Genomic DNA, 25,659 nt, shown 5'->3' with positions numbered 1-25,659 from the left:
AGACCCTGATTATTACTGTAGACAATTAAGACCCTGGTTATTACTGTAGACAATTAAGACACTGGTTATTACTGTAGACGATGAAGACACTGGTTATTACTGTAGATGATGAAGACACTGGTTATTACTGTTGATGATTAAGACACTGGTCATTACTATAGACGATTAAGACACTGGTTATTACTGTTGACAGTTAAGACACAATTAATCACTGTTGACATGAAGACACTGGTTATTACTGTTGACGATTAAGACAATTTATAAATGTTGATGATTAAGACACTGGTTATTACTGTTGACGATGAAGACACTGGTTATTACTGTTGACAGTTAAGACACTGGGAATTACTGTTGATGATTAAGACACTGGTTATTACTGTTGACAAACTAGAAAAGTGATTGACAAATTTAATCACACTCATCTATATAACAACACAGAAGGTAGAAGTGTTCATCAAGCCTTCAAATGAATTAGATTCAATTTGATATACCTTGTATCTAAACACACTGAATCCAAGCTTGCTACAAATCTGATGTATGTTCGTGATACTTGTAGAAAGTTGATCATGAAAGTTTTCAATTTCATGCATGGTGACCATGTTGATGAAAGAACTCAAATACGTGTTAATACAGACAGATTTCAAACAGGAAAGAAATAAGCTCATCTACTTCTGCGTAGATGTTTCTGCTAAACCTGCCATTAGAACATGGGTGTATCTTGTATATATTTATTGTCAGTGTTTCATAATGACAGACAACTAATCATAACAAATGCTTCTACTTGCTCCTGAAAAGCCTTTCACAAACTAAAACCATGTATGCATCGTTAAAGTGCTTCAGGACATACACAACAAAGATTGCTTGTTCACTATTCAAATCTGTGTTTAAAAGGTATTACTTTGAGATGGGTGACATTTGCATCCAGGCTCATCATATATTAATAGCCAAGCAAATAACAGTAGGTCACTCAAGTGTTGAATGTAGTCCGCTTTCTGTTTACTGAGGACATCTTACACTGCTATGTCTCAGATGTACATAGAGCACAAAGGATCAACTGCATGCATTAAGTGATTTAACCCATAGAAATGTACAACTATGAATCATTGTACATACATTTTTTCCTCTAAATGTATTCAAATTATCTATCATTAAATTCAAAATACATTTGTGATTCATATGAATAGTTGTCTGTATGTGTTTTTTGTCTCAGTATATCTATAATATAGAAGAAACTAGATTTACTGTTTAAGGGTTAAAGGTAGCAAGATGAATGTAAAGGCCTTGACAGAAGCAACAGAAGATGTTTGGCTGAATGAATCCCGAGTTATAGTTCTGTTGGTGACATGAGCTTATTGATGGAGGATTCCTTTCAGGAATAAATGTCAATGTCTTTCATTTCAGTGACATCATGTGAAACACGTAGAACTGGATACCTATGAGAAGTGAAATAGTAGCCTTGGCAAGGATTGTTCAATAAAAAGGTTTTGACAGCATTCATAGTGAGTGCCATGACTCTGGTGAGTGCTTGGTTTGGGATGGAAGTGTAGCTTTATAGCAAGTGTGGATATGATATATGGTGATTGTCAGTTGTTTGTTTTGTGTTACTGGTATTGTGTCAGAGAGTTTGTCTTCTCTTGGTTCCAGATTGATAAACAAATGTTATCAGTACAGCTGACAATTCTGTATGACCACCTCATGTCAGTAGTTGTAGTGTAACATGCTAGTAGTGTCAGGTGGCACTGTGTATTCAATCTAAGAGTTTGATATGTGAATCTGTCTCATACAGAATTGTAGTATCTGTCTTGGCATTGAAATAAATATCAAAATATGATTGTGAACTTTTCTGAAGTTGTCTCTTAAAGAAATGTTTTGTGGGTGAATAATGAAATCTTTATTTGTTTAATGTGTCCCTGTAAAGTTTTTCAGTTATAAACTCAGCTAAGACTTAACAAAAAATAAGAGATCTTCGACAATTTTATTTTTGTGAAAGTTTAGGTTAACACATCTGTATGTTATGTAAAGATTTGAGTGATCACAACAGTCGAGGGAGGGTTGTTTGTGGGGGAGTGGTGTTGGGGAGGGGGAAGGGGGTGTTGGTATCAGTAGCGCTGGCTGGGCATGAGGGATTATTACATACAAAGCTGGTCTTGCAGTAGAAGTGACTCGGGGAGGGACCAAAAAAACACTGACAAATCTCTTCAAAAGTCAATAACACTAACTGAAAACAGTTCATTCAAAACAGAAGAACAAGCCACTGACAGGGGAGTCAGGCACAGGTGAGGGTGGTTGAGGGAGGGGGAGGGGATGTGTGGCTGGGGGATGTAGTCCTCCACCCACTCCCACGTCTGACAACATACAAAACCCCTTGTGAATGAATGAACTGCCTGGCTGATTGTCATAAATTTCTAGTAATCTGTACCATTCATGTGTTAGTGGTGTCATTGTCCAGATTGCTTCAGTCCACTTGACCACCTCAGCGGTCAGCTGAACAGGACAAAGTGCTCCAGTCATCACCCCAGGGGCCCAGAGGAGGTGTGTGGTCACACAGTGGTCAGTTCGCTTCAAACAAGAAGAAAAGATTGAGATCACAGATTGGCCGACAGGCAGGATATCAACAAGTTAAACTGGCAGAAACTATGACAGTTAAATTCAAATTGAGTTATCACTTTCTAGAATAAATTAATCTAATTTGATAGATTGGATTCTTTCTTAAAAGAGTAATCAGTTAAATTACAATATAGGCATGAAACTGACTTGATTTTTGACATATGAATCTAAAATCTAAGACAATCAGACAGTGATCATAATTTTGTAAAACTGATCAAGAACTTAATGAATATTGTATAGTTTCCCTACACTTATGTGTTATTATAATTAACAACTGGAACATTAATGTTCATATTGGTGTAATAAATCAGTAGAAATAAACTGTAGTCTAGAGAAATATGCTTTGACAGTTATGCTTACTTTAAACCTGCTTACTTCCACAATCTGGAGTGATGCTACGGGACATAATCTTCTTCCAATATCATGGGCAATTTTTATTTTCTATGAACTGAATAATCCACACAAAAAAGATCCTAGTCATTTACAATAAAGTATATTTCTGAATACATCTACTAAAGTAAATCATCCAGATGGAATTACTTTAGGTTGATTCTGGGGTTTATATCCTTCAAAGCATCAAGTGCAATAAACAAAGACCTCTGCTGGCTGCTGAAGTCATTGTTGAGTGCCTCCCTATCTGCCACCTGTTGGGATCATCCCCAGGGGGTGGCGGCAGAAGAATCACTGTACCCAAGGAGGGCCTCAGTGGTCAGTAGGGTCAAGGTGACCCAGGGTTTGTGTGGGGGAGGAAGGGGGAATTCCAAGGCAGAGCAAGGAAATGATTGATTCTGCTGGCTGTGTGATAGCAGGTTTAACCCTGGAAGTCGCAAACAAGAGCTCCAGATTTGAATGCAGTGTTGTGAATGCATTAAGGGGTTTGTTCTTGCCACTAGCAGTTTCATTTTCAGCCATGGTGTAGTATTTGTATTGCTATATCTGGAGACGTTTTACTTTCCTTAATAATTTGAAGCTGAACTGTGTTTGACATAGGTGAAGGCGAAGATGTTGATACAAATGTCCATCACAGAATGATACGGTACCAGATAATGGGTTTTTGGAGCTATTGATGGAATCTTTCTTTAAAGTCAAAGACACTGACATTAGAAAATGACCAACCACCAGTAAGAAAACGGAAAGTGAATTTTTATAAGAGGCGTATGGGCAGTAACACATGCATGTTGAACATACACCTTTCATTAAAATTCACTTTCCTGTTTAAAACTGATGGCTAGTTGTTTTCTATTATCAGTGATTTTGACTAGGTATCAAGTTTGTTGCCAGTTAGTTTAGTTGTATCAGATCCTTTAGGCTTTATAGGGTGTATTTTTCCTAAGACAATAAACAGAATGCTTTTGGAAACATCACATTGAGGGGGTTAAGCCAAAGAAATTCCTCCATTGTTGGAGCACTCCTGTGAATTTTGAAGTGGGGCACCTGATACATGATGTGGCAATAATATATGATACTTACTTGAAATTTCTGAAGGGGTCAATTTCATGCTTTAATTACTTTATGGCAGTCAACACTGAATTGCTATGTTGAAGGGTAACTTGTGAAAACTGAATCGGCTAATTTGCACCAAGTTGGACACTAAATTTCTCCCCTGGATGACACTGACCGTAGTGTGATGGCTGGTCTCAAGCTGTTTATAGCCATTCAGTTTTATGACTGAATTAATCACACACTCAAAATAAATTAATGAGATGTAGACATCGCATGAGGAAAATGCTGAGAGCTGGATTTTCTTTTGAAGTGTTTGTTTGGGTATCCTATAAGTAAATATTATGTTTAAATATTGATATCAATGACAAATAAACAAGCATATCAAGTTCAGTCAAAGGTCACTCAGAGCCTAAAGGTGTTCGCAACCACAAACAAGGGCCATAAATACCGATCAGGTCAAATTGATCAAAACTAATCACTGGCACCTTATGAATATTGGGCATACATAAGTTTCTAGCTGTGCTGAAATCAGTATACACGTGTGCTTTTCATTTTTGTTTGTATTTCCATGTTCATACTAATAATGACTGATTTTAGATATTCTCGGACGATAATTGTGTTTATGTCATTAATCATGTTTCTGACTCTTGCATTTCTTTGACATATTTTCAAGTTAAGTTTAGTTCTTTGAGTTTTATCCTGGAACAAAGGTGATTACAGTAAAAGCATATTGCTGTTTACCAGAGACTGCTCACTTGAGGTCAAAATATTTTTAGACTCATTTTCAAAATAAATATGAATGTGTAATTTTAAATAATCAAACCAAGATTACACTTAAAATGTACACACTTTTCATAACTACAACAGTATTTTTATATTAGAAGTTAAATTTTGCAACTTTTTACATGACAAAGTGTTTTTTATTTTTTTATTTTACTTTTTGCGAAACACATTATCCACATGAAAGACGCCCCATTCCACACTGCAACATTTGCCCTGAGTTGACTGGAACTGCAACTTTAACACTGGCCTATGGCGTACAATCACAGCTTGGGTAGGTTCCACGAAAGTGGAGTCATCTTACCACTTGGGTTTGTATAAAATTGGGAACTGGATGGTCAGACTTCACTAGTGCATGGACTGGATTGTACTTGATGGTTGGTGGCTCTTGTTGTCATGGTTACTGTTATGACTGGTTCAGACTCAAACCCAGACTGTAATCCAGCAGGTACTACACTTGTTAAGAACTAACTTAATGTGACTGATGAGTGAAATGATAAACTGTGCATCTGTGCACAATATCATGCATTTGATAGATATGGAGTCTGGATTCACCATAATGGTTATTTTTGTTATTTATTTATTTTGCAAATCTACCAATTGCAAAAGCCCCATAACTTTTGTGAAAAATGCTTGGATCCTTTGTCAAATATTGATCATTTCATGAATAGCTTATTTTTTATTTATTTTGTTGTTGTTGATGTTGATGCTACTACAAATACACAGACACACACACATACATAAATCCTCAACCAAAATATATGTTGATCAAAATCTCATAGCAGTAATACACGCTGCTTAATATAAGTTCAGTATCTGTGATATTGATTACATTTGCAGGCATTAAATCATCCAGCCAGTGACTGGAAGCATTTTCATCTGTCCAAATATTGAACTACGTGCTGCCTCTTGTCTGCAAACAATGATTCATGTAATTCAATGTGCTGGTTTCTAGTTCATTCACATTTTGAAAGGGATTGTACCGTTAAAGCATTTGTTTTGGAGTTTTTCCGGAGCTATGAAAATGTGACACCTACGACACTTCACCAAACCACCTGTATGCAAATGAACCCCTCTAACCTGAACTGTACTGGAAAATCACTGCCAGGGTACAACCTAGCCCCCCCTTGGGGACTCAGTAAACTCAGCCAAGAATATGTTGGGATTATTCCATTAAGAAAAAGAGGGTTTTGTGGTTTTCAGGTGAGTGGAATACCCATGGTCAGTGGGTATATTTGGCCAGATGTTCTATAGTAATGGGTGTCACCTTGACTTTTGCCAGTGACACTTGATAGCTGATTATTTCAACATCCTTTACCATGATGTCCATGGCGTAGAGATGGCACATATCATCTGACATAGCATTGTTTACTGGGACATGTTGCATCCACCAGCATCCACTATGTTACACACAGGAAACCAAGGTTAATGCTGAATACACAAGGAAGGACCTCCATAAGCTATTTGTTCACATCAGGTACTTGGGTAGAGCGAGGTTTCAACATTGTATTACATTAATGGGGGATATTGAGTGGCAAGTTAGCATGGTCCTGTGTAATAAGAAATGTTGAAGAAAGTCTAACTTACTCTAATATTTAGAGTGAAATTCTGTTCGAAATTCCAATGATTTCTTTTCTATCATGGAATGGACAGTTCCTTATGTAAGCTGTGGAATGTTTCCATCATGCCAAGCACTCACTCACTCACTCACTCACCCACCCACCCACTCACTCACTGAGCCACTCACTCAGTCACTTCACTCCCTCTCACTCACTCACTCACTCACTCACTCACTTCACTCACTTCACTCACTCACTCACTTCACTCACACACACACACTCACTGATTTGCTTGATCCACACTGTAAAGATAACAAAACCAGCAAACATTACTGAGCAGCAATTTTGCCAACAACTGTATAATGATATGGCATATTGTAGATGACTTTGAATAATATCAATGAAACTGAAGCAGGACAGAGTGATCTTTGTGGTGTTGTGTTTGACCGTATGATGATATCAGCAACACTGATAACAATGATCTTGCGCTAATTGGACTGTTGAGGTTTTGCCAATTTCCATGAGGGCAGTGACTGCTAGACCAGATGATCGATAGAGATTTACCCCAGTGTTTGAGTAGTAATATACTTGTGTTTACTGAGTACAGTCTGTGTTGTATGAATATGTCTCTGTACAATATATACCAAACAAACGATGTGAGATTTACAATAGACCAGCTACATGGTCCCTAATATTTACTTTTCCGATGTAATGAAAACCAACTGGACTGGCTGGACTGTGGTGATAGTTTGCATTCGTGTTATTCGTGTTATTCGTGTTATTCGTGTCATTCGTGTTATTTTAATTTTGCAAACAAAAGAACTGTTATCCATGCACCATTATTTTATTTTATTTTATTTTATTTTATTTTATTTTATTTTATTTTATTTTATTTTATTTTATTTTATTTTATTTTATTTTTTTGTTTAACGCCGCACAGAATCATGACCTTGAACTTTACATAACCAAGTGTGGCCTAGACAATTCAAAATATAAGAATATTATCATGTGGTCTTAAATCTGGTCACAATTCCAGATATAAATCACATATTCTGTGCTTCTTTTGTGTGGAACTGAATGTTCTGAATCCTGCATTTAAAAGAAAAACAATTTTCACTTTTTCCTGTCAACAAATATTAAATAGCCATAATTTTACCTGATTCATTTTCATGTGGTGCAATATGAAATTAATTCCGTTCAAGTGTGAATCTTGTTTTAAGTGTCTGTCAGCATGTCATCACTGAGTGGGCTTCAGTACCCAGGTCCATCATCACAGGGACATTATGCTGTATCATTAGAACTGATTGTTTACACAGTTCTGTGTAAATGCTTCATAAATTCAATTATAAGCCCGCCAAGTGTAATGGACCCCCTGGCAACGTTGTAGTCTGTTCTGATTAATTGCTGTCCATGAAGAATGACTTCAGTGTGTGACATTGTTGGGCGACCTGGTGGGATTATGTCAAGTGAGAGTGTTACACTTATGTTATTCTGTTTAGATTAATGAGCCTGAGTGCTTTTTGTTTTGCTGAACTGATCTGAATGTGGGTCAGTTATTATTAAAGTGTGTTAATTAGCAAATATGGTTAGCTGTAAGGCAAGCATTATGATTCTAATTGCCTTCGGGAGTATCAGTTGTCCTGGTCTGTCATCTATGATACTGTTGCATGAGCAGGTACTCTAACTGGTGGGAGGTTGGTGGCCAGTTTGTTTTCTGGACAATAGAATTGGGTCAGAGTAACACATGGCGAAAATATCAACCAGATGGAGAAAGAAACCTACACACTATAAACCCATTTGCCGAGAGACCACCTCTGTTGTGTAGTGGATGGAGCATTTGCCCAGAGACCACCTCTGTTGTGTAGTGGATGGAGCATTTGCCCAGAGACCACATCTGTTATGTAGTGGATGGAGCATTTGCCCAGAGACCACCTCTGCTGTGTAGTGGATGGAGCATTTGCCCAGAGACCACATCTGTTATGTCATGATTGATAGAGTATCAGCTGAGAGACCACCTCTGTTGTGTAGTGGATGGAGCATTTGCCCAGAGACCACCTCTGTTGTGTAGTGGATGGAGCATTTGCCCAGAGACCACATCTGTTATGTCATGATGGATAGAGTATCAGCTGAGAGACCACCTCTGTTGTGTAGTGGATGGAGCATTTGCCCAGAGACCACCTCTGTTGTGTAGTGGATGGAGCATTTGCCCAGAGACCACATCTGTTATGTCATGATGGATAGAGTATCAGCTGAGAGACCACCTCTGTTGTGTAGTGGATGGAGCATTTGCCCAGAGACCACCTCTGTTGTGTAGTGGATGGAGCATTTGCCCAGAGACCATATCTGTTATGTCATGATGGATAGAGTATCATCTGAGAGACCACCTCTGTTGTGTAGTGGATGGAGCATTTGCCCAGAGACCACCTCTGTTGTGTAGTGGATGGAGCATTTGCCCAGAGACCACATCTGTTATGTCATGATTGATAGAGTATCAGCTGAGAGACCACCTCTGTTGTGTAGTGGATGGAGCATTTGCCCAGAGACCACCTCTGTTGTGTAGTGGATATAGCATCTGCCTAGAGACCACCTCTGTTGTCTTGTGGATATAGCATCTGCCTAGAGACCACTTCTGTTGTCTGGGGGAAAGAGCATCTGGTCAGAAACCACCTCTGTTGTCTGGGGGGAAAGAGCATCTGGTCAGAAACCACCTCTTGTCTGGGGGAAAGAGCATCTGGTCAGAAACCACTTCTGTTGTCTGGGGGATAGAGCATCTGGTCAGAGACTACCTCTGTTATTCTGGGGGATAGAGCATCTGGTCAGAAACCACTTCTGTTGTCTTGTGGATAGAGCATCTGGTCAGAGACTACCTCTGTTATTCTGGGGATAGAGCATCAACTCATGGTTCATGGCTATGCCATATGATAAGAAGTGAACTGGTGGTACTTGTGTTCTGGTCTGGCTAATACTCGTTCATGCTCATCATTACCTTTACCCCTCCTCGCATTTGAAATATGGAACAAAACCATTATAAATGGGAATGTAACCAAACTTGCAGTATCTGTATCCACCAACTCAACCACCTTTTCACCCACCCAGCTCATCCACTATCACTTTTACCGTCTCACCTTTTATATCTTCTGCCATCTCGTCTTCATTTCTGCAACCAACTCACCAACTCATACCCTATTTCACCAACCATCACACCTTCTATCTCACCAACCAACTCCCCAACCAACTCGCTCAACAACTCATATCCCATCTCACCAACCATCACACCTTCTATCAAACTAACCAACTGACTCACCTACTCATACCCCACCTCATCCTCTCTCTCTAACCCACTCACTCAAAAATTCGCCATTATCTCAAAACCATCTCACCCTCAATAGAGGGATACAAATACACATGAGTACAAATATGTGAAGCCGATTTCTGGTATTTACCCACAGTGATACTGGTGGGATATTGCTAAAATCCACATAAAACTGAATTCACTCACTCGCTCGCTCACTCACTCACCCTCCATTTCACCAAGCATCTTATCAGCCAGCTCACCCAGCAGTAACCTGCTTGTTCAGTGATGCAACACTTTATCCAAACCTACTCACACACCCATAAACCAACCAACCTTCATCAGACTGACAGTATCATTCATTTCACAGAACACTAATTGTTTTTAATAACTTTTCAAAACTTGATTTATGTAATTGCATTTTATTGTTTAGTCAAATGAGAGCAAAGATTTTTGATAAAAATGAATGGTCACGATTTATCCAATCTCTGGGAGATTCAGAGTCTACACATGCATTAATATATGGGCAATAAATTCTGTTATACAGCCTAGGCAGAGTGTGAAATCAACTGTGTATAGAAGAACTATCTTCACCAGCATGCAACTCCATTGACTTACTCCTTAATGAAGACTCCCTATGATGCTTGCTTTTAACAGAAGTATCCTGTGGTTATTAAAGATGAGAACTATCCCTCTGAACCAACAGCTTATGTTAAACCAACACCTGTTTGTGATAAGCTTTTGTTGAAATCCACATGGGACAACACCCCTGGTGCTTTAATTGATTATAAACATTTAACTTACTTTTTTAGTTTACATGATGTGAAGATTTTGTCATTTGATCAATTTGTTTAAATCTTCATGTAACAGGTGCATCCTCTATTGAATCTATTTTTTGTATTTGTTATTTTAGCAAAATAGTTTCCGTAGAATGAAAAGACTGACATGACCCGAACAGTCTCCTTATACAGTGGATCATTATTCATGCCATCATGTCTTGAAATATGAAATATATGAAAGATAAATTGTGTTCATTTTGTAATAACAACAAAGGATATGAAGAAGTTATGTTGGGGTATGTTACATAAGTTTTAAGAAAAGGAAAATGATCCATTGTCATATCATTAATAGAGTTTAAAAGAGCTCTTGTACTGTATTTTGATGAAGCCCTTTCCACACATTTACATATGCATCTCATCACAACACATGTCTTTATGTCACATGTAAAATGATGTTGTTATGACTCTTGTCAATATAAAATATCAAACAGCTTGTGGTCACCACCCATCAGAGCAAGCACCACTGACGGCCTACCAAAGAAAACACTCCCAGTGAACAGAAAAATGCACAAAAGTCCGTGTTAATCTTGGACATAGCATGTTACCAAGAAAAGCGGTGGTGAAAAACTATGAAACTGCAACATTTTTATAGTAGCAAACTTTGACGTCTACTGCGCTTGTGCATTATGATTTGCTTTCAAATTTTTTAGCAACCTTGAATCGCCTCACATAGAAAAAGTATTATATATGTTGAAAGAATTGCAGTCAATCATTTCATATGAGTGGAAAGAAAACTAAGCAAGTGTATGCACCAATATCATGATAAATGCAAATAGCACAACAGAAATAGTTTAAGAAAGGAATGTAATTTTTGTGCAAGTTGGAAAATGTGGTCAAGACTTCCTCTTCAAATGTCAGAGTTGCATGCTCCTTATTTTTTTATTTAGTTTTAGTGAAAGTTTTTACTGTTTTTACTGCTTCAGTGGCAAAGTATTGTGTTTATGTTGCTATTTCCATGATTGTTGTTGACTTTTTAGCATTTTGCTGCTTTCTGGGAAAGTTTTGTTTGGTAGTCCAGAGGGAGACTCTGATAAGCATCCCATCTATTTCACACTCATCCCCTGCATGTATGCAGACATTGTGGACAGTAAATCATGCAGGTTCCAGCAGGTGTCAGTCACACTATGTGCAGTGAAAGTAACAAGGGCATAAATAATGCTGTAACCCGCCAGTTACTCCAAGTCTGTTAACACAAGTTAAGGCATTCCTCACACTGATAGTACTTGGCTGATTGGGACAGAATGTGGCCATTTTCCAATCTGGACAATTTGAAACCTGCAAAATGAGAAGGCAGATCTAGCGTTAACTGCCATTAAGTTTAAGAAATCTGGACAATTTATTGTTTTTGGTTTGGTTGCAGGTTGGGTCCACATGTGAGGGTTAGGTGCTATTGACAAGATGTTGTGCAGAGCTGGACCAGGCAGTCAGCTGTTCCTGATGTCCACAATGTAATGTGCATTCTGAACATATCATACAGGTCATATTTAGGATTACACTTTTTCAGTAAAGTATTGATTTGAAGTTTTTTGGTTGGCAGTGAGCTTGGTTTACATCTTCATGTGTGGGGTCAGTGTACATTTATTACTGCAGACCAAGATGGTTGTAATCACAAGAAACATCTCTTGTTCTCCAACTTCAACATTAACAATAACCTTTGCACAAATCACTTACTGTTTTTGTACAAGTTGCCTTCCTGGTTCAAGCTGCTATGGGTGCAATGCAGCACAGCTGTTGAAACCACTTTTTAACCCCAACACTGGAGGAAAATTATTGATTCTAATTATTGATTGATTTTAAGTCCATACTGAAAGGTATCAGAATCTGTTATGTTTTGTATGTGACCTCTAACAAAAGTACCAGAATCTGTACTTGACAGAGAAAGTGTAATTTGATGCATAACATACAACATGTTCATTTGATCTAGGTTTACTGATATCTTAACTTCAACATTAGTTAATTATTTGGTCAGTGTTAATGTAAAGCTGTAGTGCTGCGAAGTATTATCCAGAATGCAGTTACATTATGTCACAGTCAGCTGGAAATATTTTCCTAAGACCAGACCACCAAAACAATCACCAGTCAAAGCAAAAACCCACATACATTTTTCAAAGACATTGTTTTTCAAATTCACTCTCACTGAGGTGCTTGACACACTGATTCCTATCACAAATATTGTTGGACAATATTCTGTCTCTGGGAACTGATAGCAGTGTTTAGTATCCAACAAACACTAGTGGAAATCTCACTCTTGTATGTCTTAGATGAGGACTGTATTTTTCAGCCTGTTTTACTTGAATTTTTTTATTTCTTACTCTTGAAAAAATATCACCAGTGGATCCGGGAAACAAGGGAAAAAATTGGTTTGGCCTAATGATATATTTTTGAAAGTTTTAGACATTGTTGTAATCATGTAAAAGGATTCTGGAACTCCAACTATGAAATTTTGCCCTGAAAAAACAACTAGGAAATTATAGAAGAAACCCCAAGGGTTTTCACGTGAGCAGATTGTTCTGGTTATCAGAGGAAAGAAAAGTCATTGTTTTTGTGTGTTTTATGAATCATCCAACCTCCATTAATTCAGAATCTTACATGGTGATAGGAGATAACAAAATATCTGTTTCTCAGGCTGGAACAAACCCTTCCATCTCTCCTTGGTACATTCCATCACAAATATCATGAAGCAGTTCAATTAGTTGACTGTGGACAGTGGAGTGGTCTAGTGGTTAAAGCATTCGCTCATCATGCTGAAGACCTTGGTTCAATTCCCGTATGGGTAAAATCTGTGAAATCCACATACATGTATGCTGAAATTGCTAAAACTGAACTCATTAAATCAATTAATTGACTAAATCAGTGAAATTGTATCAGTGAGTGACTGGGTATATTTTGCCAACTTGAAGCAGTGTTCAGTAATACTCAGGTTACATCAGGCTGAGAGACAACACAAAAATAGATGCCACATACCCTGATGTTTGAGGACCATGTTTCCAGAAGACCAAACGCTTGAAGGGCCGACCTAACTATCCCAGTGACCACTGATGACTGGTGATGTGGCATAGAGCTTATTACAAGGACAAAACCATTTCACCATTTCCACAGCGCCAGTGGTAAATTCCTGACAATGTCTTGAAAAACAAGTTTGTTTGTGTAGTTGCCTATTGCACTTCCTCACCTCTGCTCTCTCAGTGCCACCAGTCTTCCACTGGGGAAGTGTCAAAAAGGAAATTGAACACAGTGATTTTTTCTCCTGGATTATACAGAACTGCCTCCAGATGTGTCATTACCTATTGTGCTCTGTCTTCAATTACAGAACACAAATGGCCCCTGAAGGGTAGACATATGTACAGAAAAACCTTTGTTCCATCGTCAAAGAAGAACATTTCTGGCGTCCTTGGTCAGTGAACAGCTTCAGTTGATTATGTAATGGCGTCATTCATCATTCAACAATTGAGTTTAAGGCTGTGCATATACCATGGAAGAAATGTGATTTGTATTATCTGACATATTACATTATATGGCACAATGATCGTATTGTGGACTGTATGTATGTATTTACATAGCAACATTTCAAAATAAAAAAATATTCAAAAGAAGAATATTTGGTTCTTATGGGCATTTGGTTTCAGGTATGAAGAATTATCAATAATTTCAGGAATCAACATTATTCCTTAAAGTTACGCCATGAAATGGTTTGTTTTTAAAGCATTTTTATATTAAGAACATTAGTTTGGCATGTCTTGATAGTATAAGTTAATATATATCAAATACATGTTGTTGATTTCTGAAATGTCACCAGGTACATTTGTCAGGTGTCAATCAAGGCCTGTTCAGGCCAGCTCAGCTGATATTACCATTACCAACAAGAACTTATTACCAAAACCATATGAGTTGGGCTAATGTTGTATAAATGCCATGAGACCACATTTCCATTTCAGAGTCCAACTTCTCAATGTTACCTATACAAATACAGGGAGACAATGTGGGTGAATATCAAAATCTGCTCTGTTGATTTTATGGAATGAGATTGGGAAGCTATCAAAACCTTGACAGATGGATGAAGGAATTCAAAAGAAATATACATTCTGAAGAGACTCCATAGCCACTTGTAAATCATGCTGAGCTAAATATTGGCGTGTAAAAGGTACCCTGATAGAGATGGAGTATGTCGGGTGGCCATGCTGTTCTACTGTTACATATGAAGTGGTAAATACCCAAGGACTGTGTTATGTACGAGAAAAATACTTTAGACACTGCCTTTGTTGAGCCTTGGAGTGGAGTTATGGATACAAATCACTAGAAAATTGTGGTAATATTTTCTTAGATATTCTCAGCAGGCTGTCAAAATTTGGTCAAATGGAATGTGTGAAACCTGCTCCTTCACATTCAGGTAGCGCTAATTACGCCATTGAAGAGTATGTGCGGATATTCTGTTTGTAATAGAATAGCTCTTTCATTATGCTAGTTGCCATTGAATTGACGAGATCCAATTTCGGAATGGATTAGGTAGCTCTTTCATTTTGATTTTTGACAGGTAACCATTGGCAAATATGCACCCTACTGTTCCACTGGGGCAGGTACATAATTTTGTATCTTAAAATTTCTTTTTTTCTTGTATTGTTAAGATTTAAAATTTTTTTTTAAATATTTCAGTTTAGAAAATATGATTCGCAAGATGTAGTATGAAGGCAAACAGTGCATGCACACAGATGATGTAATGTTAACACAGTGTCAGTCTGTATCTGTGTAGTTACAAGGCACCTGATCATTGTCTATCAGTCAGCATCAGGAAGCTATTTCTTTCACATTAAGATTCTGGAAGGGTTTTGCCAATCATTATTATATATAATATTTATGATAATGTGTCTAATAATGTTTCTGGTGTTGAGTTTGATATTTATCAACCCATTGTGCAACAGACAGAAATTGCATTGTATATTCAGTTAGATTTTAATTAATATTTGTAGGCAAAAATATGGAAAAACTTAGAGGATATTTGATGGCTTAGAGAAATTAAGGCAAATTGTGACATTTATTCCATTCCGTTAGCAATGTTTCATCTGTATGGATGTATATTACTTTTTCTCATTGGCATTGGCTAGTGCTATATTTGGAAAATGGAATATCCTCTACTTATTTTGATGGTATATTTTTTTGAATGTTAAAACAATGCCCTCCATACAACTGTTTATATTGGTTCTGTAAATGTGACCAGTCAAGCTATCGTCGTCATATGACATCAGAGTATACTGTGTCTGAAGAATGACGCTGCCATCAGATGGATGACAACACTGCTTGTCTTGTTCAACTGAAATACCACATGGACCCAGCTGGAAATTTACCAACTCTGAAAACTTCAAAAGATGACGTTATCATTAAATTTGCTCCATTTCGATTTTGCCATATCTGTCGACTGCTTGTAAATAAAAACTGACCGATGCAGTGGACATGCAAATGTTGGCCCGTCAGAAGATGTCAGTCATCGAGACTATGTAATATTTGACGAGGACAGCCATTGTTGACAGAGGATTAGGCTGGCCAAGGTGTCTAAGTACTCACTGATGTTTTTACACGCTATCGTTCCAGCCCGATTTCCGAGGTGTTGGGATGTAGGACACGTGGGCAAAGCCAATGATGCTTTCCATACCACAGATTTTGACATTGTGTCCAAGTATTTGGAAATGGTCAGTTGTTTTGACCACTTCTGACCGTCTGCATTGATTTGAGATTGAATAAATATGGCTGCACTGACTATGTCCATTTCAGAGATTCCACTTTGAGCTGGATTCTCTTTGTGAACAGATTATGAATTCTAAATTGGCTAGAAATTTCATATGGCGGAAATTCACTGACATTTCAACTGATGGTGTTAGATAATTCATCGTGTTGAGGTGACAAAACAAATCGCAGACTAAACTCAACAGAAGTTAGTTATGTGGGACAGTGTGCTCGGGAATGTGATCAGTGGTGATTCAACAAGTGGGTGACATCGTATGGGATGAATTAGTGAATGTGCCTCCAGATTAGGACTTGCCACCTATGTATCAGAAAAGATAATTTTGTTTATTGTTCATGAAAAAGAGTTATTATTAAAACACTTATAATGAGACTGATGTTTCCTTGTCAGAGTTCGGTCTGTGAATAATAATTTCTGAACCAGACAAACCAATGATTGACATCATGAGTACCATTCTCTTCCCACAGAGGTTACTTGTCATACCTTCCTACAAACCTCTGTTCTAATACGGCCATATTTCGCGGTTCTCATAAAATCCCCTAGCGGCAAAAAATGGCAACAGATTTATCTCCCTTTTTTCTGTCCAATCAGAACACATGTTACATCGACTTAGATTCAACTTGACAAATGCAAACAATGTGGAGAAACAAAAATGACATGACTTAGTTCTGTCTAGAAGAAACATTTGAGTATCGCACTAGGGAAGAGGTTCTAGTTTTCACGATGCATCTGGATAATTACGGAGATCTTTCGAACAATCACTTTTGAAACAAGGTCGCTGATTGCACTACTAAATCTGATTGCCTCCAATCACAAGTCTTGAACACCATGAAAGGGTCGTATTAGAACAGAGGTTAGGTAGGAAGATGTGAGAAGTAACCACTGTGGGAAGAGAATGCATGAGTACGGAACTACACAGTTGGCATACGATCCAACAAGTCAACAGGTTCGAAAACCTAATCCCATTATTCAACTATCATTACAAACATGGGTTGCTGGAGAGCAGCTCTATCCAACTTTGTCATGGCCTGTATCCTTATGTAGTGTACTCAGTGAATGAATCTATTTTCATTCCACTTTTAGCAAAATTCCAACAATAACATAGCAGAAGAAACCAGAAATGGGCTTGACATCTTGTACCCATATGGAGAATCAAACCTGGGTCTTTGGCATTAGAGTGAACACTAGACTGCCATAAACAGACATTTGACAAGAAGGCATTATTAATAAAAAGATCCCTTGTTTTCAAGGTTACATGGACTGACTTGCACAAAGTGATCTTAGCGCTATGATTGTAACTCCCATTCCACTAAAATTGCTTTGTGCAAGTGGGCCCTGCTCCAGTACTTCTTCATCAGGGTAGCCAGGTTATTAATAGCGTTTAGTCATCCTGCTGAACACCCGGGTTTGATTTCCCACATGGGTACAATGTGTGAAGGCCATTTCTGGTGTCCCCCCGCCAACTGTGATACTGTTGGTATATTGCTTGCAGCGGCACTCACTCACTCACTCTTCCTCATCCAGGGTCAAAGATGGCCCTGAGGTCATAAGGCAGCATGACAGTAGTCTGTGTAGAATTACCTTCCTTACTTGTTATAGGATCTGCTGCTGTAGAAATCCAATCATGTTTTGCCTATGAAACAAATCCTGCTATGCCTTGACAGATGTGAGTTAACTGCTTCCACTAACTTGGGGAATTCTGTTTTCTGCTGCTGAAGGCTTAATCCAGACCAAAGACATCTCAGAGTTTATGGTCAGAATATAAACAGCACATACTGGGCCCAGCAAGGAGGCCACAGTCACACAATGTCCATAGAAGTCTCAACACAGTTAGCTCAACCTGACAGGGCTCTGAATGTCTTTGTGTATTGTCATAGTCACCTTTAACATGCAATAACATTTGGGAGTGTAGCATTAATATTATTATTATTATCATCATCATTGTTGTTTCAGGTTTTCATGATGTGAGGCAATTGTACTCTCTCTCTCTCTGTGTGTGTGTGTGTGTGTGTGTGTGTGTGTGTGTGTGTGTGTGCACCCATTTGAATGACTGTCACTGCCAGCACAATAACAATAGCCAGGCTTATTGCTCCCTAACTCTGACATGTCAACTCGGTCTCATTGTTTCAGTCAGTAATGTTTATGTAACTTCCACTTGTTAATGATTTGACCAACTGAACTCAATTGTCTTCAACATACAGGAATCCTGGTCAGAGTGAGTTGCCCAATGCAGCTGGCGATATACGTCAGATAAACGTCAACATACCACACCTTGCCTCTGTGGTCATCAACTCTGTCATTGTTCTACTTCCCTACTGAATTCCATAACAGTAGTTTCTACTTTCCCCATCCAACCTTCTCCTCCCTAGTTTCCCCACCCTACCTTATCCTCCCTAGTTTCCCCATCCAACCTTCTCCTCCCTAGTTTCCCCACCCCACCTTCTCCTCTTTAGTTTCCCCATCCAACCTTCTCCTCCCTGGTTTCCCCACCCTACCTTATCCTCCCTAGTTTCCCCACCCACTTTATCCTCCCTAGTTTCCCCACCCTACCTTATCCTCCCTAGTTTCCACACCCAACCTTATCCTCCCTAGTTTCCCCACCCTACCTTATCCTCCCTAGTTTCCCCACCCTACCTTATCCTCCCTAGTTTCCCCATCCAACCTTCTCCTCCCTAGTTTCCCCACCCACCTTATCCTCCCTAGTTTCCCCACCCTACCTTATCCTCCCTAGTTTCCCCACCAACCTTATCCTCCCTAGTTTCCCCACCCACCTTATCCTCCCTAGTTTCCCCACCCACCTTATGCTTCCTAGTTTCCCCACCCAACCTTATCCTCCCTAGTTTCCCCACCCACCTTATCCTCCCTAGTTTCCCCACCCAACCTTCTCCTCCCTAGTTTCCCCACCCACCTTATCCTCCCTAGTTTCCCCACCCAACCTTATCCTCCCTAGTTTCCCCACCCTACCTTATCCTCCCTAGTTTCCCCACCCACCTTATCCTCCCTAGTTTCCCCACCCACCTTATCCTCCCTAGTTTCCCCACCCAACCTTATCCTCCCTAGTTTCCACACCCAACCTTATCCTCCCTAGTTTGCCCACACTACCTTATCCTCCCTAGTTTCCCCACCCACCTTATCCTCCCTAGTTTCCCCACCCAACCTTATCCTCCCTAGTTTCCCCACCCACCTTATGCTTCCTAGTTTCCCCACCCTACCTTATCCACCCTAGTTTCCCCACCCTACCTTATCCTCCCTAGTTTCCCCACCCAACCTTGTCCTCCCTAGTTTCCCAATCCTACCTTCTACTCCCTAGTTTCCCCACCCAACCTTCTCCTCCCTAGTTTGCCCACCCTACCTTGTCCTCCCTAGTTTCCCCACCCAACCTTATCCTCCCTAGTTTCCCCACCCTACCTTATCCTCCCTAGTTTCCCCACCCACCCTAATCCTTCCTAGTTTCCTCACCCCACCTTATCTTCCCTAGTTTCCCCACCCTACCTGATCCTCCCTAGTTTCCACACCCAACCCTGTCCTCCGTAGTTTCCACACCCCAGCTTCTCCACCCTAGTTTCCCCATCAAACCTTATCCTCCCTAGTTTCCCCACCCAACCTTCTCCTCCCAAGTTTCACCACCCTACCTTGTTCTCCCTAGTTTCCCCACCCAACCTTCTCCACCCTAGCTTCCCCACCCTACCTTGTCCTCCCTAGTTTCCCCACCCAACCTTCTCCACCCTAGTTTGCCCACCCAACTTTATCCTCCCTAGTTTCTGCACCTAACCTTCTCCTCCCTGGTTTCCCCACCCTACCTTCTCCTCCCTAGTTTCCCCACCCAACCTTGTCCTCCCTAGTTTCCCCACCCTACCTTCTACTCCCTAGTTTCCCCACCCAACCTTGTCTTCCTAGTTTCCTCACCCTACCTTCTCCTCCCTAGTTTCCCCACCCAACCTTCTCCTCCCTAGTTTCCCCACCCTACCTTATCCTCCCTGGTTTCCCCACTTAACCTTCTCCCTAGTTCCCCACCCTACCTTCTCTTCTCTCTTTCACCCCTCCTTCACCCCTCCTTCACTCACTCCCTTACTCCCTCAAGATCTCACTCACTCACCACCTTTCACTCACTCACCCCACACTTACTCACTCACTCTTGTATCAGACTGTCCTCTGACGGTTCATGCATTAGGTTTATACTAATTCCATGTACAGACAATGCCCAAGTGAGAGAGCCATGGATATGCCTGGAATGCTTATTGACTCAAGGTAGTTCCAAGAATCACATGATTATTTTCAGACAGAACTGGATATGTGCAGGCACCTAGGAGTGTTACAGAACATCAACAATCATATGTGGATTGGGGACTAATTGGTGATCGACAATCTCCACACTTTCATGTTTCACACAAACCATAAAAGCATCTATTGTCCAATGTTGTAGGAGAACGGGGGTCGTGGAGGTCATGTGACATGTGGTTAGCCCCGGGGCCAGTACCGTCAACTGTAACTTTAGTACTTCCATCATCCCTGTGGATTCCCCTGTGCTAATTACAGTTGAACTCCAGGTAATGGCTTTGAGGGCCATAGGTGTGACAGTCTTCAGTCAACCTAGCCAATAATTGGAAGGAGACACCGAATGCCATTTGCTGATGCTTGGTGTGGGACGTGAGAAAAATATAAACTGACATTTTTAATTGGTGCTGGAAATACTGGTGATTTGAACGTGTCCCTCAGGTCAAAATTGGGTCTGCACAGGAAGAAATTTAAAATGTTTTTTTCTCATTTATTGATTTTGCTGCAAGAGGTTGCATACTAGTACTATTTGTTATTAGATTATTCAAATTAAACAGTACACTGAGATTGTCATCTTAATGGCTATCTTAATGAAATTACTAGAGATTATGTGACACACAGAATCAGACCCCTAAATTAGAAGTAATTGTGTTGATTATAGCAAGAGGTCTCTTTACCTTTCGCACCATTGTGTTGCAGCCTAGCGTGACATATACATGAAGTCTTCAGTGGAATGTCATGTGTTGACAGTTGACAAGAATTGAGAGTTTCATTGTTGGATACTGCGTATAGGGATTGTACATTGAGTATAGGGATTGTATATTGAGTAAAAGGATTGTATATTTGATATAGTTGTTCTCTGAGTATAGGTGTTGTATATTGGATATAGTTGTATACTGAGTATAGGTGTTGAGCACTGAGCGTAGTGTTGTTATCTGAGCATAGGTGTTATGCGAGCATAGGTGTTGTAGACAGAGTATAGGTGCTGTACACGAGTGTATGTGTTGTATACTGAGACTAGGTGCTGTACACTGAGTGTAGGTGCTGTACACTGAGAGTAGGTGCTGTACACTGAGTGTAGGTGCTGTACACTGAGAGTAGGTACTGTACACTGAGTGTAGGTGCCTTAAACTGAGTGTAGGTGCTGTACACTTAGTGTAGGTGTTGTAAACAGGGTCCAGGTGCTGCACTCTGAGTATAGGCATTGTTCACAGAGGATAGTTATTGTAAACAGAGTCCAGGTGCTGTACTCTGAGTGTAGGTGCTATAAACTGAGTATATGTGTTGTATACTGAGTACTGATGTTGTATACTGAGTGTAGATGTTGTACACTGAGTGTAGGTTCTGTACACTGACTGAAGGTGTTGTTTGCTGAGTCTAGGTGTTATACACTGATATAGATATTGTACAATGAGTGTAGGTAATGTACACTGAGTATATGTGTTGTATACTGAATGTAGATGTTGTACACAGAGTATAGGTGTGTACACTGAGTATAGGTGTGTACACTGAGTATAGGTGCTGTATACTGAGTGTAGGTGCTGTACAATGAGTGTAGGTGCTGTACACAGCGTAAATATTGTACACAGAGTATAAGTGTTGTGGCTGAATGAGTGAGGGAGTTGTATCTTGATTCAAGGAGTTTAGATATGCTGAGTTATGAAGTTAAACTAAATGACTTTTACTATGTTATGAAACATTATTAATTTTTGAAGCACGTGTAGAAGAAAAACATTCTTAAGGCAAATAATTCAACACATGTTCAATAAATTTGTTTCATTTTTCTGTTAATTTTGAGTATCTCATAAGTGATGGTAATAGTATGGAGAGTGTGCTATTGTTAATCATATTGGTGGAGAAACTGCAAAAAAATCATTTTTAGACAATCAAGAAAATTTAAAACAACCTACAATCTCTCTCCAGGTGTGTTTGACAAGCCAATCTGGACCTTGAAAACTCTTCTTTGTTTTGAAACGTACAACTGTGTGCAGAGCGTAAATAATGCGAATTGGAACTATGTCTATTTTAAGATCTCACTCCCCCACAGAAGCCAATCGTCATAGTTACAGGTAAATACGAGAAATCTGATGACAAACCAGGTGTCAGTGGACTGATCTGCCAAATCAACATCGCCATCAAGTGTGTATTTGTTTATAAATCGCCTTTCAAGCTCTCTACTTCCCCATTACCAAGAAAAATTTCTCAAACGAAATCCGATGGAATTTTAGTAATTAGATGATCCCAACCCGCTCTTTGTTTACCCTGAGTTTACGTGGACGATGGCAAGCGAAAGCATGCCGTCCGAACAAAGACATGATTTTATAAGCCGCGGTCATTATTCTGTCAAACATGATCTTGCTCATGTCCTGGTGTGAGGAATATTTATTGACAACAACGTGAAAAATAAATTATGTGGATTTTAGAATTCTCACCTAAAATTAAAAGAATGCATTCTGTAGAATTTGTCTGTTGACCATGCATTGATTGTATATTTTCAATTATGATCTCTATTTTGCTACTACTATTTCCAGAAAATAGTTTAGGAACAATGACAAGACTGAACAATAAATGACAAACACTGCATGGACATAATTTCACCTACATTCAAAACAGTTCTTTAGGCTGTGGTCTAGCATAGATTCCTGCTGAACCATGCTGTGATTGCCTGGAAGTAGTGTAAAATAGTACTCACTCTCTGCTGGACCATGCTGTGATTGCCTGGAAGTAGTGTAAAACAGTGCTCACTCTCTGCTGGACCATGCTGTGATTGCCTGGAAGTAGTGTAAAATAGTACTCACTCTCTGCTGAACCATGCTGTGATTGCCTGGAAGTAGTGTAAAATAGTGCTCACTCTCTGCTGAACCATGCTGTGATTGCCTGGAAGTAGTGTAAAATAGTGCTCACTCTCTGCTGAACCATGCTGTGATTGCCTGGAAGTAGTGTAAAATAGTACTCACTCTCTGCTGGACCATGCTGTGATTGCCTGGAAGTAGTGTAAAACAGTGCTCACTCTCTGCTGAACCATGCTGTGATTGCCTGGAAGTAGTGTAAAATAGTGCTCACTCTCTGCTGAACCATGCTGTGATTGCCTGGAAGTAGTGTAAAATAGTACTCACTCTCTGCTGGACCATGCTGTGATTGCCTGGAAGTAGTGTAAAACAGTGCTCACTCTCTGCTGAGAAGGTACAGGTAACGGTTCAAGCTCAACAAGGCCTGGTGTTACCCATTAGGAATCTTGGTTTTGTCACATACTAATTATAATACATGTACTTGTGTTTTGTAATTTGGTAATCTTCTGGCTGCACTGTTGTATTATTGACATGAAGACTAATTTGCCAGTATGTTAGTTTTTTGAAGAAAAAATATTAAAATTTTAACGAAAAAGATGAAATTAATAATAAACTTGTGCTAAACTATTTAACTCAATAAGAAATGATTAGGCTGCATAAAAAAAATTAAATGTTTCTCGGGCACATTTTTTTCAAAAGTGACAAGGGCTCTTGGAAATACAGCTTGGGAAGTTCAGCAGGTGTTAATGAGTTGTAGATTTGGTCTTACTTGTTCTTACAGACACTCATTCTTATGGTGGACAGATGGATGATCATGACACAGCCAAGGCAAAATTCTGTTTTTCAAATGACATTAAAAAAAATTGTTACATGAACAAAAAAAGTGACATGCCGATGCCCAAGGAACATTTCACATTTTTGGTTTAGCCTTACACGAACTTAGACCAGAGGTGTTCCAGCAGTTTTATGTGCAAGCTAGGGCCTCTATTATTTCCAGTCTTTCACATTCATCATGATAATGTTTTTAGGTTTGTAATGGTATATGGGGGATCATATATAAGAAACCATTCTGTCATAAAAATGACAAACTCACTTCTAAATGTCACTGTGACATCACAATACATAATATCATAAGATGCAAAACATCACTGTGACATCACAATACATAATGTCATAAGATGCAAAACATCACTGTGACATCACAATACACTATGTAGCAGGCAGTGGCACCACAATTTAGCATGCAGTGTCATCCCAATACACAACATAGAGTGCAGTAACATCACTTTGACATCACAACAAGATGATGTCACTGTGACATCACAATACAACATATGGGATTCGGTACCGTCACTTGGACGTCACAATAAGAGGATGTCATTGTGACACAACAATACAACATGTTAGATGCAGTGAAATCCCTGTGAGATCACAAGACAAACCTTAGATGTCAAGGCAAGACGTGGCACATAAGTGACAATAAGTTTCTAAACAACGTCCCCAGCTGCTGCAGGCAGTATGTAGTGTAGACTGAGGTACATGTGTGAACAAGAGGGTTTGCAAAGTTCACATACATGTAAAACATGAACTTTGTGCATGACCCATGTGTTGCCGTTTAAATGTAGATGGCACATCGCCAAACTAAATGCATTAAGGATATGGCTTGCCATTTCAGCTTTTTGGAGCGGATTAAAGATTGTTTTTCTCTCATTCAATTTAGAGATCTCCTCTATACCAATGGTCTATGAATGACCATTGTTCAGAGTACGTATGTCAGATACGGATGTTGTCTGTATGGGATATGTTGCATAATGTGTCTCGATCTGTCTGGTACATGTTGTGACCCGTGAAGGTCCCAGGAGAGAATAGGCCTTCAGCAACCCATTCTTGCCATGAAAGGCGACTATGCTTGTCGTAAGAGGCGACTAACGGGATTGGGTGGTCAGGCTCACTGACTTGGTTGACACGTCATCGGTTCCCAATTGCGCAGATCGATGCTTATGTTGTTGATCACTGGATTGTCTGGTCCAGACTCGATTATTTACAGACCACCGTCATATTGCTGGAATACTGCTAGTGTGGCGTAAAACTAAACTCACTCACTCACTGGTATATGTTGTACAATGTATCAGTGTGGTATATGTTGTATAATGTGTCTGGATATGCATTAGTTGTACAATGTATCTGTGGTATATGTTGCATAATGTGTCTTGATCTGTCTGGTATATGTTGTACAATGTGTCTGTGTGGTATATGTTGTATAATGTGTCTGGATATGCATTTGTTGTACAATGTGTCTGTGTGGTATATGTTGTATAATGTGTCTGGGTGTGCATTTGTT

The 25,659-nt window shown here is 39.4% G+C and overlaps 1 long non-coding RNA gene across 1 annotated transcript; it reads right to left on the bottom strand.

The window, feature by feature from the left end:
* Nucleotides 1-1,956: 1,956 nt before the first annotated feature.
* On the bottom strand, nt 1,957-23,314 carry LOC137294897 (uncharacterized). Its single transcript, XR_010957548.1, has 2 exons — nt 23,222-23,314; nt 1,957-2,559 (listed from the first exon to the last, which is right to left on the bottom strand). It is a non-coding gene; the product is annotated as an uncharacterized lncRNA (long non-coding RNA).
* Between the last annotated feature and the right edge of the window lie 2,345 nt (nt 23,315-25,659).

Source organism: Haliotis asinina, chromosome 8 (assembly GCF_037392515.1).
Source record: "Haliotis asinina isolate JCU_RB_2024 chromosome 8, JCU_Hal_asi_v2, whole genome shotgun sequence".
NCBI lineage: Eukaryota > Metazoa > Mollusca > Gastropoda > Lepetellida > Haliotidae > Haliotis > Haliotis asinina.
Note: the sequence above shows the minus strand (reverse complement) of the source record. Positions and strands in the feature narration are given on the sequence as shown.